Source organism: Protopterus annectens, chromosome 17.part0 (genome assembly GCF_019279795.1).
Source record: "Protopterus annectens isolate FY-2018-M chromosome 17.part0, PAN1.0, whole genome shotgun sequence".
NCBI lineage: Eukaryota > Metazoa > Chordata > Ceratodontiformes > Protopteridae > Protopterus > Protopterus annectens.
Window position 1 is genome coordinate 722,595,933 of NC_056751.1, and position 15,347 is coordinate 722,611,279.

Genomic DNA, 15,347 nt, shown 5'->3' on the forward strand with positions numbered 1-15,347 from the left:
ATATAGAGATACACTCATTTATACCCGGAGGATTAGAGGCATCTAATCGCAGCTGCCATAGGCACTCTCTAGTTTCCAATAAAATCTTACAATCACCACCCTTTTCACTATGAGGTACTCTATCAACCACAAAAAATAAAATTTTTTTTTTAATTCTGGCACTTTAAACTGTGTGTGTACACAGAGAACTAACCTTTTTCTTCTTTTTGATGTCCCTTAAATGCTCTAAAATACATAACCTTAATTTTCATATAGTTTTCCCAACATAAAATGTGGGACAGCTCAAACGTAGCAAGGTATACCACCATGTTTGTGTTACAGTTACAATAACCAGGACATCTAATAGTTCTCCTGTAATTATTAATGGTAACATATGGTCCATCATTTATAAATTTACATACACTGCACATACCACACTTATTCATTTTAGACAACTTTTGAACCCTAGCATCTACATCTCTATCAAATAAACCTTTTAAATTCACCCCCCTATTGTAAATGAACTCCAGGGATTCGCCAAGAATTTCTCTCATGTCCCCTTTAAACACACTTTTCCAGGTCACCTGTATAATACTCTTAACCTTAGGAGGTGTATCATTATATTGGAGAACCAATGCCCCTCTTTTGTCCTTTGCAGTAGATCTATTGTTAACAAGATCATTTGTGTTACTAGTGTTAACCTTTGTAAGTCCTCCTTTCAAAATAGGTTGAAATACAGTTTTCCTCTTATCTGTGACCTCATTGCGTATTTTAAATAACACATCAAAAGGATAAGCTCTCTCACACAACATATCCATCAATTTAACAATTTCAGTATTAAAAACCTCATCATTGCTGACTAACCTAGACAGTCTCACCATCTGTCCTTTCATAATGTTTCTCTTCTGGAAGTATGGGTGACAACTTTTTAAATGTAAAAAAAGAATTAGAATAAGTTATTTTCCTACAAATACTAGAATTTACACCCATCTTCCTTATATAATAATATATCTAAAAATTCACATTTATCTTCCTTCGCATTGCTAGTGAATTTTAAAAATGGTGTCGTACTGCCTAAGTAAATAATAAAATCCTGAACCTCAGCCTCCGACCCTTGCCAAAATATCAGGATATCATCCAAGAAGCGCAAGTATAAAATGATTTTAGACATGAATCTAGAATTAAAAACATATTGTTTCTCCCATTCTGCTAACACGAGGTTGGCATACATGGGTGCACACCTGGCACCGATTGCTACTCCTGTAGTCTGTTTAAAATATTCACCATCAAATAAAATAAAATTATTTAGTAACACCATCTCCATAAGCTCTACCACTAGTCCCCGTTTCACATTGTGCAGTTCACTGTGTCTTAATACACAATTTTCAAAAAATTCCAACCCAGTATTGTGCGGTATTACAGAAAATAAGTTAACAACATCCACTGTTAAAAATTCATCACAAACATCTAGTTCTCTGATTATATCTAAGCAATGCCAAGAATCTCTAAGGATATGTGGTAGCTTTTCTTATGTAGTTTTACAAGTAAGATCAACATAGGATGATATAGCCTCAGTCTTTGATTCCCTAGCAGAAACTATTGGTCTAAATGGTGGTTCATTCATGTCTTTGTGGATTTTGGGATACCAAAGATGGATGGTATAATCGGTGTATCCACCATCAGATAACTAAATTCATCTTTGGTAATAATCCCCTCCATCAAAAAGTCATGTAACTGCCAGTCAATCTTTGTGTAAGCTCTATATACTTCATGTTTTGACACCCTTTCGTACGTCTGACAATCATTCAATATTTCCAACATTTTACATGTGTAGTCAGTATTGGACATAATAACAACCCCACCCCCTGTGTCAGGTTTCATGACCTGATATTGGTTAGTAGTAGTTAATTCTTTTAAACAAAATCTTTCCCCCGTAGTCAAATTGTCAACTAACTCCTTCTCTGCAAGCAAACACCTCCTAATTTGGTTTTCACATAATTGCTCAAATACATACATCATAGGATTACTAGGGGGAATAAATGTACTACACTTTTTTACTGTAAAATTACAGTCAGTACGAGGGCTGGGGTTAGCAAAAAAAAATTTTAAATTCAACTGTCTCGTAAATAACTTCAGATTAATTAACAATCTACCTATATCATAATAATAAGCTGGAACAAATGAAAAAACATTTTTAAGTAAAGAAAAATAATCCTGCGACAATTCCAAAGCAGTAAAATTATAAATCGAAAAACTACCATCCTTTAAAAGTTTACATTTACATGCTTGCATAGAACAATCATCCCCCTCTACAATTTCTCTAGTATCATCATGAAAAGTCACATTGTCAATGTCAAATTCAAATTCATCATTATTTAAATAAGAATTGTCCAGCATAAAGTCACTAGTAGCTGTTGGACTAACTCCTAAGTCCTGTATCTGTTGGTACCTGGAATCCTCTCCATCCCCCTCCATTGGTTCATTTGTCCTCTTTCCGTCTCCCTGTTGAATGCCTGTTGCTGTTGGTTTTGGTATCGGTTCCTTAACCGAATTGAATGTCTCAGGGGTGGTTGCTCTAAAAAAGGCCTGTTGTTCACCCTGTTAGTGGTATTAGCCGCTCCGTTCATATTTTCAGATTGGGACCTACTGTTATCAAGTCCCTGCCTTTGCCCATTAACTCTATTATTATTCTTATTCACTTTAAAATGTGAATAAGCCCGATTTTCAGCGTATTCAAGACTGTCTCTAACCATTTTTCCTTGCTTTTTCTCAAGCCCTGTTTTGACAAAGAACTCAATGTCTTTCTGTATTTTGTCAAAATGGGTCTTGTTAAACACAAATAAGTTATTGGTAATACTGTTGTTTAAACTCGCTAATTCGTCTTTAAGTTTACCAAGTTTAATGTTATTATTACGTATAATAATACGCATAAGATCCATATCTGTACGATCAAACAGCACAGTCAAGTCATGAAAAACCTCTGATTCCTCCTCGATACCCATAGGCAGTTTGAAAACTCTCAGTCCCCTTGGAACTTGATTTAATTCAATGGAACGTTCAAGAAAAACATTATCCATTTGAAGCGCCTTAAAATGCCTCATAGTCTTTTCAAAATCTTGTAATTGAGAATTCAGTGTTCCCATACCAGCTCCATTCCCTGCAACCGGCGTTACATTCAACAATGGTGGAGCAAGCCATGTGTCTAAATTCTGACGCACCTCATTGGTTGAACCATTCACCGTGGATCCTTCAGTGTTCAATGTATTTCCTGTACCCAAACTGTTGCAATTTTGAGATAACAACGCAACACTAGCTGGTGGTGTATGCAAAGTTGAATGTTCTGCTTGTGTACTAGATAAGGACAAATTCTCATTGTCTTTTGTAGCTCCTTTCCCATTTTCTCGCATAAAGCTAATAATTCGTTGCAAGATGTCCATATATTGCAGCAGCATCTGATCCATAGTTAACACAAAAATAAATGGAAAAACAGTCTCAGAACTCATTCGGAAGACCGAATAACACCACAGAATTCACGTTGTCAACTAGTTATACAAAATTTTACCAACCAGTTCAAGAACCGTTCACAGTTTATTAAAATAAATAAAACATATATGTGACAAAGCCCTTTCACCCATAACATTTACTGGGCTTCTTCAGAGTAACTTTTAGACTCAATTAATCATTTAAATACAACTAAAGTACCACCCACCAATAAACACTGTCTAATAGTGTGACTCCATGCATTAATTGTTTAAAATGTAACTTCATACAAATAAATAGCACTATCTACAATATAAATACAACCTACTAAATACATTTTAATTAAAATACATTGATAAAATCATTTATATAATATGTACACACTTATACCTATATGTAAGGTAAAAGACTTAAATAAAATGAGCTCTGTATTTTAAAATACTAGATATAGAGATACACTAATTTATACCTGGGGGATTAGAGGCATCTAATCTCAGCTGCCATAGGCACTCTCTAGTTTCCAATAAAATCTTACAATCACCACCCTTTTCACTATGAGGTACTCTATCAACCACAAAAAAATATATATATATTTTTAATTCTGGCACTTTAAACTGTGTGTATACAGAGAACTAACCCTTTTCATCTTTTTGATGTCCCTTAAATGCTCTAAAATACATAACCTTAATTTTTGTATAGTATTCCCAACATAAAATGTGGGACAGCTCAAACATGTAGCAACATATACCACCATGTTCATGCTACAGTTACAACAACCAGGACATCTAATAGTTCTCCTGTAATTATTAATGGTAACATATGGTCCATTATTTATAAATTTACATACACTGCATATACCACACTTACTCATTTTAGACATCTTGTGAACCCTAGCATCTACCTCTTTATCAAATAAACCTTTTAAATATATCCCCCTACTGTAAATGAACTCTGGAATTCACCAAGAATTTCTCTCATGTCCCCTTTAAACACACTTTCCCAGGTCACCTGTATAATACTCTTAACCTTAAGAGCTGTATCATTATAATGGAGTACCAATGCCCCTCTTTTGTCTTTTGCATTAGATCTATTGTTAACAAAATAATTTGTGTTACTAGTGTTAATCTTTGTAAGTCCTCATTTCAGAATAGGTTGAAATATAGTTTTCCTCTTATCTGTGACCTCATTGCATATTTTAAATAACACATCAAGAGGATAATCTCTCTCACACAACATATCCATCAATTTAAAAATTTCAGTATTAAAAACCTCATCATTGCTGACTAACATAGACAGTCTCACCATCTGTCCTTTCATAATGTTTCTCTTGTGGAAGTATGGGTGACAACTTTTAAAATGTAAAAAAGAATTAGAATAAGTTTTTTTCCCTATAAATACTAGAATTAAACACCCCATCTTCCTTATATAATAATATATCTAAAAGTTCACATTTATCTTCCTTCACATTGCAAGTGAATTTCAGAAATGGTGTTGTTTTGCCAAAGTACATAATAAAATCCTGAACCTCAGCCTCTGACCCTTTCCAAAATATCAGGATATCATCCAAAAAGTGCAAATATAAAACAATTTTAGACATGAATCTAGAAGGAAAAACGTATTCCCCCGGATTCTCAAAAGTTTGGATGGTGTACATGATTAATGTTACATGAACTTTTGCCAGTATGGCGGCCGAGCGATTCACATACATGCACGTTTGACGTGTGCGAGCTCTGTAGCACTAGTGCTGCATGTCCCCAGCCACCATATGCAAATCACCCCATTTGCAGGTGAAAACCATGCAAATGAGGTAAACTTGCCATCCAGGAAGCAAGAATCAGGGCATGCAGGACTAGCATAATATGCAGAAATGTACTCAGTTAGTAACCGAGTACAGCACTGCAAACTGCAAAACAGAGCTATGACAGCACCAAATAAAGGCTGCATAGCATTGAGGAAGCATGCCAATAGCCAAGTAGAAGGCCATTGGCATTGCAAACAATGCCAAATGTACAAAATACTACTTTTATGATATGTCCGCTGATCACATCAGTTGAAGCATAGGGCAGCGGTGCGCAAATGGGACTGGTGGGGAAATAAGAAAATAAACCTAAAAACAACAGTCTAACTAAAATCAGTATTCCACCATACAAGTCAATGGCAGGAAAAAGACAACCTGGCCAGTGAGTAGTGGTTGCTAAGGCGGGAAGAACAGTGTGACACATGTAACTATGCATTAGTAGGCAACTCTATGCAAATGAGAGGAAGGATAGTGAATCCCGGTTTTCTCCAGCATGTGAGGCAGGTCCGAACAGTGTATGAGTATGGAAAGCTGAGTGCAAGACTAGGAGGTAGGTGACATCATATGTGGGAGTGTCAGGCATACTGTCAGTGGATTGGAGCCCTGTGGCTCGGGGTTGCATCCAGCTTAGCACAACAAAGCCAGGAGGTGTGTCTAAACCTGCCCAACATGTACGACACAGTGTAAGCATGTGTGCACGCCACACAACGGGATCTACAGGGAGATAAAGGAAGTGAACCCAGGTAATAGTAGCAGTTTGCACATTGCAGTACACTGACTGCGCGGCACGCCCCCAGGATGAATCAGATGGGCAATAGGAAGGGAAAGCAGCAGTAGGAAGTTAATTAAGGGGTACTAGGTTTACTTCCAGGTGAAACAGATCGGAACCAGCCAATTACACAGGCAGCAGACCAGCCCAGCCCAGAACACCAGTATAAACTATGCAGACACCTACCCCTCTGGTTTATCCCACACCCTACACCACCGGTGTAAACAAGCGGGGAACTTTTAACACTCACAACAGCAAAATGTTAGAGGCTGCAATAGCTATCATACAACTTGTGGAAGAGGCTAAGGGTGGCGAGGATGGAAATGTTGCTGACCAACCCACAGTGAGGAGACAGAGAAGAGTGTACAGACCCAGGGTCACCTGCCAAGGGCTACATGAGCTGGAGATAGTGGAGTGCTATAGGGTGGACAGGGACCTCCTACAGCAGATTGTTGAGCTGTGCTGGCCATGCCTGTCACATGGCCATGCCTGACACACAGAACTAACAGAGGGGAACCCATCCCAGTGGAAACAAAGGTATGTGTAGGCCTAAGAATACTAGCTACAGGTACCTTCCAAAGGCCAACTGGGGATATGATGGGTATCTCACAGGTATCAGCATCAAGGGTACTCCAACAGTTCCTGGATGACATGGCAGCACATGTCGGTGAACACATACATTTCCCTCTCACCCATGAGGTATTGGCCAGCAGTATGCGCCTCTTCCACCAAATAGCAGAATACCCTGAGGTAGTGGGTGCAATAGACTGCACGCACATATGCATCAAAGCGCCACCCGGTGAGCAGGGTAGGGTTTACATCAACCGCAAGGGCTTCCCCTCCATCAACTGCCAGGTCATGTGCAATGCCCAGGGCATAATACAGAATGTGTGTGCTGGCTGCCCTGGAAGTTATCATGATTCCCACATCTGGCATCTGATGCAGCTGTACCAGAAATTTGCCAATGGGGACATCCCACATGGTCACCTAGTGGAGGATGCTGGATACGCACTGGAGCCATGGCTGATGACATCCAGCAGAAATGCACACACATCCGAACAAGAACTCCATAATGAGGCATACGCACAAACAAGAATCATAATAGAGCGTGTGTTTGGGACGCTCAAGTCACGGTTCCCGTGCTTGGACACATCTGGTTGAGCCTTGTAGTACTCACCAACTACATGTACCCAAATCATCCTTGTATTTGCCATGCTACACAATATGATCCTGCGGAAACAGCTGCAGCAGGAGCAGCAAGGGGCAGGGCCATATAGCCCCCCCACCAATGCCAAGACCTGCACAGGCACAGAGTGACTAGGAGAAGGAACAACAGAGCCTGCCCCAGTAGGCAGAAGAAGGCATGCCCAGTATGCCCTGGCCCTGGCAAAGAGGCAATGCATAGCACATACACTGACACGGGAAGGACCCAGGGAATAGCACCTCTCTCTGACTGTCACATACAGTAAAAGAGATGCCAAACATTACACTACCTGTGCCTAACCATGTGTAGGCAGTGTACTATGTGAATCCAAAATAGGCAGCCTTGCAGCACCACCCGCAATACTGGGACACCCACAGGATAAGTGACTCACACATGCCAGTCAGGGAGGAGTCACATACCCAACAACAGTCAAAGCCAGCAGGACAGGTGTAGACAAACACAAACAAATCCCGTACTATGGCCTCTGAATGAGGGGTATAGCTGACCCCCACCCAGGCCTACACAGACATACCACAGCATGCCAGGTAGTGGGATGTCAGTTGTGACAGCTAGGAAGTCTGAAACCAATGTGTATGCAATCAAATGATAGAAACGGAAGTACACCAGTATGGCGTAGCCAGCATGGTGGGTAAAGACCACTGACAGAATCAGACTGCAGGACATACCATTACAGTCCTAGCAAATGTGTACAACTGTCAGGTGTGCCCCCCACCTCACATAGAAATACAGTAACAGTCAGATGCGCCCCCCCCACTCCTGTGTAGAAACATAGAAATAGTCAGGTGTACCCCCCGCTATGCAGACATGTTGCAACATTCAATGACAAATGATCAGTGGATACCCTGCAGACACAGCTTGCTACCTGTTACAACACAAAGGTCAGCTGTGCAGTACAAACCACCGGACATGCTCCGTACATGCATAACAGACGGCCTAACTAGGCATGCTCACACAGTTAGAGTAATGAAAGCAATGTCAGTCATCAACATACCGAAAGGACATACTGGGCATGCTCACACAAAACACCTGAAGGCCATGTATGCAAACACCAGTGGACCAGACATATCCAGCGGTTGCAATAGTTACTGCAGACACATGTCAGTATGCACCACTCATGCTTTGCACACACAGTGGATAGGAATACAGACATATATGTAAGGACAGCACACCATAATGTGCCAAAGGTAGATGGATATAGATGTCTGGAAGAGGGTGACCGTGACAAGGAGCCATCCAAGCTGGACCCACCGAGCACGCAGCCAAAGGGCCCCAAACACATCAGTTGCAGATGTCACACACTGAAGTTACTAGCGACCAGTACCTGTAAGCACCACAGACTATGTGGTCCACGTGCCAGCTGTGCAACATGGCTGTACAAGGACATAGTCAACTAGTTGCCCTAGACATGCACCTGTGACATATGACCCCATGTGTGGCAGCCTGTGGCGTATCACCCCTACGTGAATGGTGTATGAGCCATACACACACTGGCCACCCCATAGCGGTACCCTAACAAGCCTGCTGAGGTTATCCAATGTGTAATACACCTTTGGGAGAGATGTAGGCCAGTAATCTCTGTGGCGCGTCCCATAACTGCTTACTGCTGTAATGTAATAGACTAGTTAGGTAGGAGTTCTAACCCCAGCCATGGCAACTGTGTGTGTGAATGTGTGTCATTGTTTGTGTGTGTGTGTCAATCTCTCACTGACTGTGTAGAGAGCAATGCTTTTAGGTAACTCACACCCTGTACATTTCACATACCCACCTTTAGCAAGGTTGCTGATATCACCCATCTAGAAATACTCCCATGGGAGAGCTGTAGTCCAGTAATCCCCGTATCGCATGCCATAACTGTGTACTGCTGTAGTCTGGTAATGTAGTTAGGTAAGAGGTTGAACCCCAGATGTGGCAACTGTGTGTGTGTGTGTGTGTGTGTGTGTGTGTGTGTGTGTGTGTGTGTGTGTGTGTGTGTGTGTGTGTGTGTGTGTGTGTGATTAACTGACTGTGTAGAGAGCAATGCTTTTTAGGCTACTCACACCCCTTGCAAGTCGAATACCCTCCTTTGGCAAGGCTGCTGATGTCACACACTTGAAGTACACCTCTGGGACAATCGTAGCTGTATAATCTCTGTAGCACGTCCCATAACATTGTATGGCCATAGTGTGATTAAGGAGTTAGTTGGGAGTTCTAGCCCCCAGCCTGCCGACTGTGTGTGTATGCATGCATGCATGTCTGACTGTGTAGAGAGCAATGCTTTTAGGTAACAAACACCCCGTACATTTCACATACCCACCTTTGGCAAGGCTGCTGATATCACTCACCTAGAAATACTCCCCTGGGAGAGCTGTAGCCCAGTAATCTCCGTAGTGCCTGCTGTAGTGTGATAATGTAGTTAGGTAGGAGGTCGAACCCCAGATGTGACAACTGTGCATGTGTGTGTCTGTGTGTGTGCTTTTCTGTCTGTCACTGACTGTGTAGAGAGCAATGCTTTTTAAGCCACTCACACCCCTTACATGTTGAATACTCTCCTTTAGCAAGGCTGCTGATGTCACGCAACTTGAAATACACCTTCGGGATGAGCGTAGCTGAGTAATCTCCATAGCACTACCCGCAACATCGTATGGCCATAGCATGATTAAGGAGTTAGTTGGGAGTTCTAGCCTGCGACCTGCCGATGGTGTATGTGTGTGTGCATGTCTGACTGTGTAGAGAGCAATGCTTTTAGGTAACACAAACCCCGTACATGTCACATACCCACCTTTGGCAAGGCTGCTGATGTCATCCACCTAGAAATACTCCCCTGGGAGAGCTGTAGCCCAGTAATCTCCGTAGCACATGCTGTAACTGTATACTGCTGTAGTATGGTAATGTAGTTAGGTAGGAGGTTGAACCCCAGATGTGGCAACTGTGCATGTGTGTGTGTGTCTGTCTGTCACTGACTGTATAGAGGGCAATGCTTTTTAGGCTACTCACACCCCTTACAAGTCGAATACCCTTTTTTGGCAAGGCTGCTGATATCACGCAACTTGAAGTGCACCTCTGGGACAATCGTAGCTGTATAATCTCTGTAGCACGTTCCTTAACATCATATGGCCATAGTGTGATTAAGGAGTTAGTTGGGAGTTCTAGCCCCTGACCTTCCAACTATGTGTGTATACATGCATGCTTGTATGACTGTGTAGAGAGCAATGCTTTTAGGTAACACACAGCCCGTACATTTCACATACCCACCTTTGGCAAGGCTGCTGATATCACTCATGTAGAAATACTCCCCTGGGAGAGCTGTAGCCCAGTAATCTCCGTAGTGCCTGCTGTAGTGTGATAATGTAATTAGGTAGGAGGTCGAACCCCAGATGTGACAACTGTGCATGTGTGTGTCTGTGTGTGCGTGTCTGTCTGTCACTGAATGTGTAGAAAGCAATGCATTTTAGGCCACTCACACCCCTTACAAGTCGAATACTCTCCTTTGGCAAGGCTGCTGATGTCACGCAACTTGAAATACACCTCTGGGACAATTGTAGCTGAATAATCTCTGTAGTACATCCCATAACATCATATGGCCATAGTGTGATTAAGGAGTTAGTTGGGAGTTCTAGCCGCTGATTGTATGTGTATGCGTGCATGTCTGACTGTGTAGAGAGCAATGCTTTCAGGTAACACACACCCTGTACATTTCACATACCCACATTTGGCAAAGCTGCTGATGTCACCCACCTAGAATAACTCCCCTGGGAGAGCTGTAGCCCAGTAATTTCCATAGTGCAAGCTGCAACTGTGTACTGCTGTAGTGTGATAATGTAGGTAGGTAGGAGGTCAAACCGCAGATGTGACAACTGTGCGTGTGGGTGTCTGTCTGTCACTGACTGTGTAGAGAGCAATGCTTTTTAGGCCACTCACACCCCTTACAAGTTGAATACCCTCTTTTGGCAAGGCTGCTGATGTCACCCACCTAGAAATACTCACCTGGGATAGCTGTAGCCCAGTAATCTCCAAAGCGCAAGCTGTAACTGCATACTGCTGTAGTGTGAATTAGACGTGTGTTTGGGTTCCATCCCCACACATGGCAGTTCCGGATGTATTGTGTGTGTCACTGTCTATGTAGGCAGCAATGCATTTTAGGCTAGTCTCTTGCAGTCATTTCAAAGCCCTACTTTGGCAATCCTGCTGATGTCAGTCAGTGCAAAATACACATATGGGCAAGGACTACTGGGAAGAGCTATAGTGTCATATACTAGTTAGGTAGGGGTTCTACTCCCAAACATGACAGGTGAGTGTGAGTATGTTAATGTGTTTGCAACCTGTATCCTGTGTACAATTGGTTGTGACTGTGTTGCCAATGTGGAGCGGGTTTTTGCATTTTCGTATATGATGGCCATACTGTATATATGTACAGGGATAACACGTGATATGACTGAGAGGCCAGGGTGGAGAGCCATACCCAGACATGTAACATCAAGGCCAGGCAATCACAGTTAGCAACCCCAGTATTACTCAGAACACATTCTCACCCCATGTGTCAAACACACACATGCCTAGGTAACAGCCAATATGTAAGTAGTACACTGCACATTGGCCACCGATAGTAACTATGGAGTGACAGTGGTGGGCCACAGAAAGCATGACACCCAGTCCATCTTTCTAATATGCATATACATGCAGACAGTGCACCTCCCCCATGTTATCCAATGGACAACTGCACCACCTGTGGTGCCATCACATGTGACCGTGCCATCACATGTGACCCACAATGGACATACCGTGCCGGACAACATGCCCATATGGACAGATGCCACAGACACCAAGGAATGCTGACAGCATGCACACCATGTAGGTGCAGCGTAAAGCTGTTGGCCATTACCAGCCCTCGCCACAGGTGGGCAGACTGGCACATCTGATGATAATCTGTGTTCACAACATGGGCCGGACACCCCAGGTACAGTTCCACATGTCACTGTACATGCATGTGGGAGGTGTGCACATCCCAGACACAGTCCACATCATGGGTGAAGGAACACAGACATGGCAAGCGATGCACAATAATGCCCACATACAGTAGTCACCCAGGTGACCAGATTGGGGATACAATACCCGCCTGTATGTGCAAATGAAGACACTACATCCCTGAGCCACAATGCAGACCATCGTCATGTGGCCTGATGCCAAGGTGCACCCATTACCTAGCCGTGGACAGCCGTCTGGTGCAGTGGAACACCACACACCTGTGCAGACATGCACACATGCATGTCAGTAGTGGCACCCTGTGTGTTTGTGTGTATGTTGCATGCTTCAGATGTTCACATCCACACTCCCTACAACCCCCATGGTCATACTGCAGCATGATGTCTGATGTCAGACACCTGCCCATACCCTTCACCCGTACAGCCCCCATATGACCTGTGTGGTGCATTGGATACCTGCACAGTGATGTGATGTGGCAATCCCACAACTAATGAGTTGTACACCTGTCCCTGCCATGTGTGTCAGCGTGTGTGTCCTTGTGAGAGAGCAACTGTGGTGACGCTGTCACCTGTTCATGCCGTCAGGCATGTGTATGTCACCTACCGTACAGCTACTGTATCCCTGTTGCAGATGTCACTCCCCATCACATATATGTTCTGAGTGCTCCACAACAGGTAACCCATGTGGCGCATCCAATAATTGCAGCAGACTGTGCTAGCACTACATAGTCATCAAGGGTTTGATACCCTGTGCTGCTAGATGTGTGACACAACCATGCCTCAGTTTTACCCTTCCATCCCTCCCTGACACATATTAGCCTCTGACTGCGTCCCCCCACCCCCTCTCAGGTGGACATGGAAACCTACACTCGCCTTGCTTAGGCAGCAGCATGCGTAATGTAAGTAATGCACATGATCAGCTGATGGTCTCTGCACAAATCGCAGCCCTCCCCTAGCTGATTGTATGTGAAACAACTGTGGTAACATCCCCATCGCCAGTTGTATGGAAACACACTCCAGTCCCCAGGAACATCATGGTGGTGTTTGCCCTTGTCACCCACTGTGAGCAGGAACTGGATCTGGTGTGTGCCAAACAGCATCCCAGATGGATTACGGTGTACCTCTAACAACATACTCTGTGGAAACAGTGCATCAAATGTGAGGTGGATATGCCTGACCTGACTACAGCCTGTAGGTGCCGCTATACCATATTTTGAGTAATGTTGCTTTCACAGTGTTTGTGTGGATATAGCTGATGTACATGTCTCAATACCTGCCATGTCAGTTCCATGTTGATGGGGAATCACCACCTGCAGGGTCATCTGGAGCCTGGACAGTGTTGTGTCCATGGCTGCATGTGCCATCCATGGAGCATCTAGCTGTCGACTACTGAAGGTAGTGTGAGGATTGCAGTCAGTAGATGGAGAAAGCTGTGGTAGTCACAGACGTCATATCCCTCAAAGGACATATGTTGCAACAACCCTGTAACAACAATAAATGTATGTGGTCATCACAGCAGCATGTCAATATTGGTCCTGTGTATGTGCTCCCAGCCACATCTCTGTCAACCTTTGCACATATGTTGTACATGAAGTGGTGCATATGTGCTGTACACCATACTTTGTGGCATCATATCTGAGAACAAGCCTTGGATATATCAGACTGCTACATATGTTATGTGCAGTAGGGGTTACATTACATTACATTAACTGCACATTCTGAGGATGTTCGTACAGTACTGAGGTCTGTGTACCTATGGCAAATGTCAACAGTGTCTGTAGTGTTGATATGTACCTTAGCCTGTGTACAGACTGTGGTAGATGACATTGTTCTAGTTCCGCTACTTGCAAATGTTACATGCTGCCCCACTGTATGGTACTGTAATGGTGTACATGTTTGTAGGGCCATAAATACACGTGTCCCATACCACAGACACCCACCAGACCAAATTGTGTAGCAGGCCAGTATATGTAGGGAAGTCTGTGAGTGGCACATATGAGGATGGTGTCGAACACATAGTCCATATACTGTCATACCATGCTAGCTAACAACATGTGGCTGTGTCTGTATTCATAGTGGTTGTGGATATGCACTGTCACACAGGTGTATCCTACCCTGTGCTGTGACATGCCTGTTGAGCCTGCTGTATATGCAGGTACATGTGCATTCCCCCTTGGGAGGTGTAGGCCTGTGTTGAGCCAGTCTGCCTGCAGTCTGCACAGTGCATTGCGACATGCCTAGCAGCTGAGTGTAGCTACCCAGTGGGATGTCATGTGCAGATACTAGCCAGATGTCTCGCTGCTGGGCCTCCCCTAACAGTCATGTATGTCAGACAGGGTAGTGGGATGCAGTGCAGATGTATGTCAATACCTATTGTGTAGTATGTAGCCATGGCACCCCTGTACCAGCGGTCATACTGTTGCAGGCCAGGCAGGGGTGTGTGAATGCATGACCTATGGTGGACATTATATACTTGTCGTCATGTGTTATACCTATCTACATGGCCATCCACATCTATATTGTGAGGCATGGTACACATGTGTAGCACTAAGAGCATATGTGTTTACCTCTGGAATGTACAGACTGTGTCAGACCCCCACATATACTGGCCAATATCTCTGCTGCAGTCCACAGTGGCATTACATGCTAGGAGCAGTACTGTACACTGATGTCCTTTGGATGTTGTTCAGTAACCAATGGCACACATGTTATGAGCAGATGTGACCTGCCACACACACCATGTCTGTGAAGACAATCCCAATGACAGTAGCAATAGCCTACTAGTATGCCTGCTAGAGATACCTGACATCCCCTGCAACTACGACATTGGGAACATACGGGCTAGGGTGGCCTACACTTCATGTCCAGGAACTATGGTTGGAATTTACGTACATTTACATATCCAGATAGCCAGATATATGAATACACATGTGTACTACACCCATTTAACACTGTCATGGCACCCACCCACCATTGATCCCCACATCATGTGTGCATGGTCCCATTACATCTACTGTGTGATGGGCATCTGTCCCGTGTGTGGGCAACAGTTCTACTGACAACATGTAGCAATACCCCATACAGGAGAAGCAGCACACTCAGGGCAGCCACATATTTGTCGGAAGATCAGGACGTACA

At 43.6% G+C, this 15,347-nt stretch overlaps 1 protein-coding gene across 1 annotated transcript in view; it reads left to right on the top strand.

Annotated features, from left to right (window-relative positions):
- The window catches only part of LOC122791842 (T-lymphocyte surface antigen Ly-9-like), a 712,953-nt gene that overhangs the window by 274,457 nt on the left and 423,149 nt on the right, over nucleotides 1-15,347 (top strand). The window lies entirely within an intron of this gene.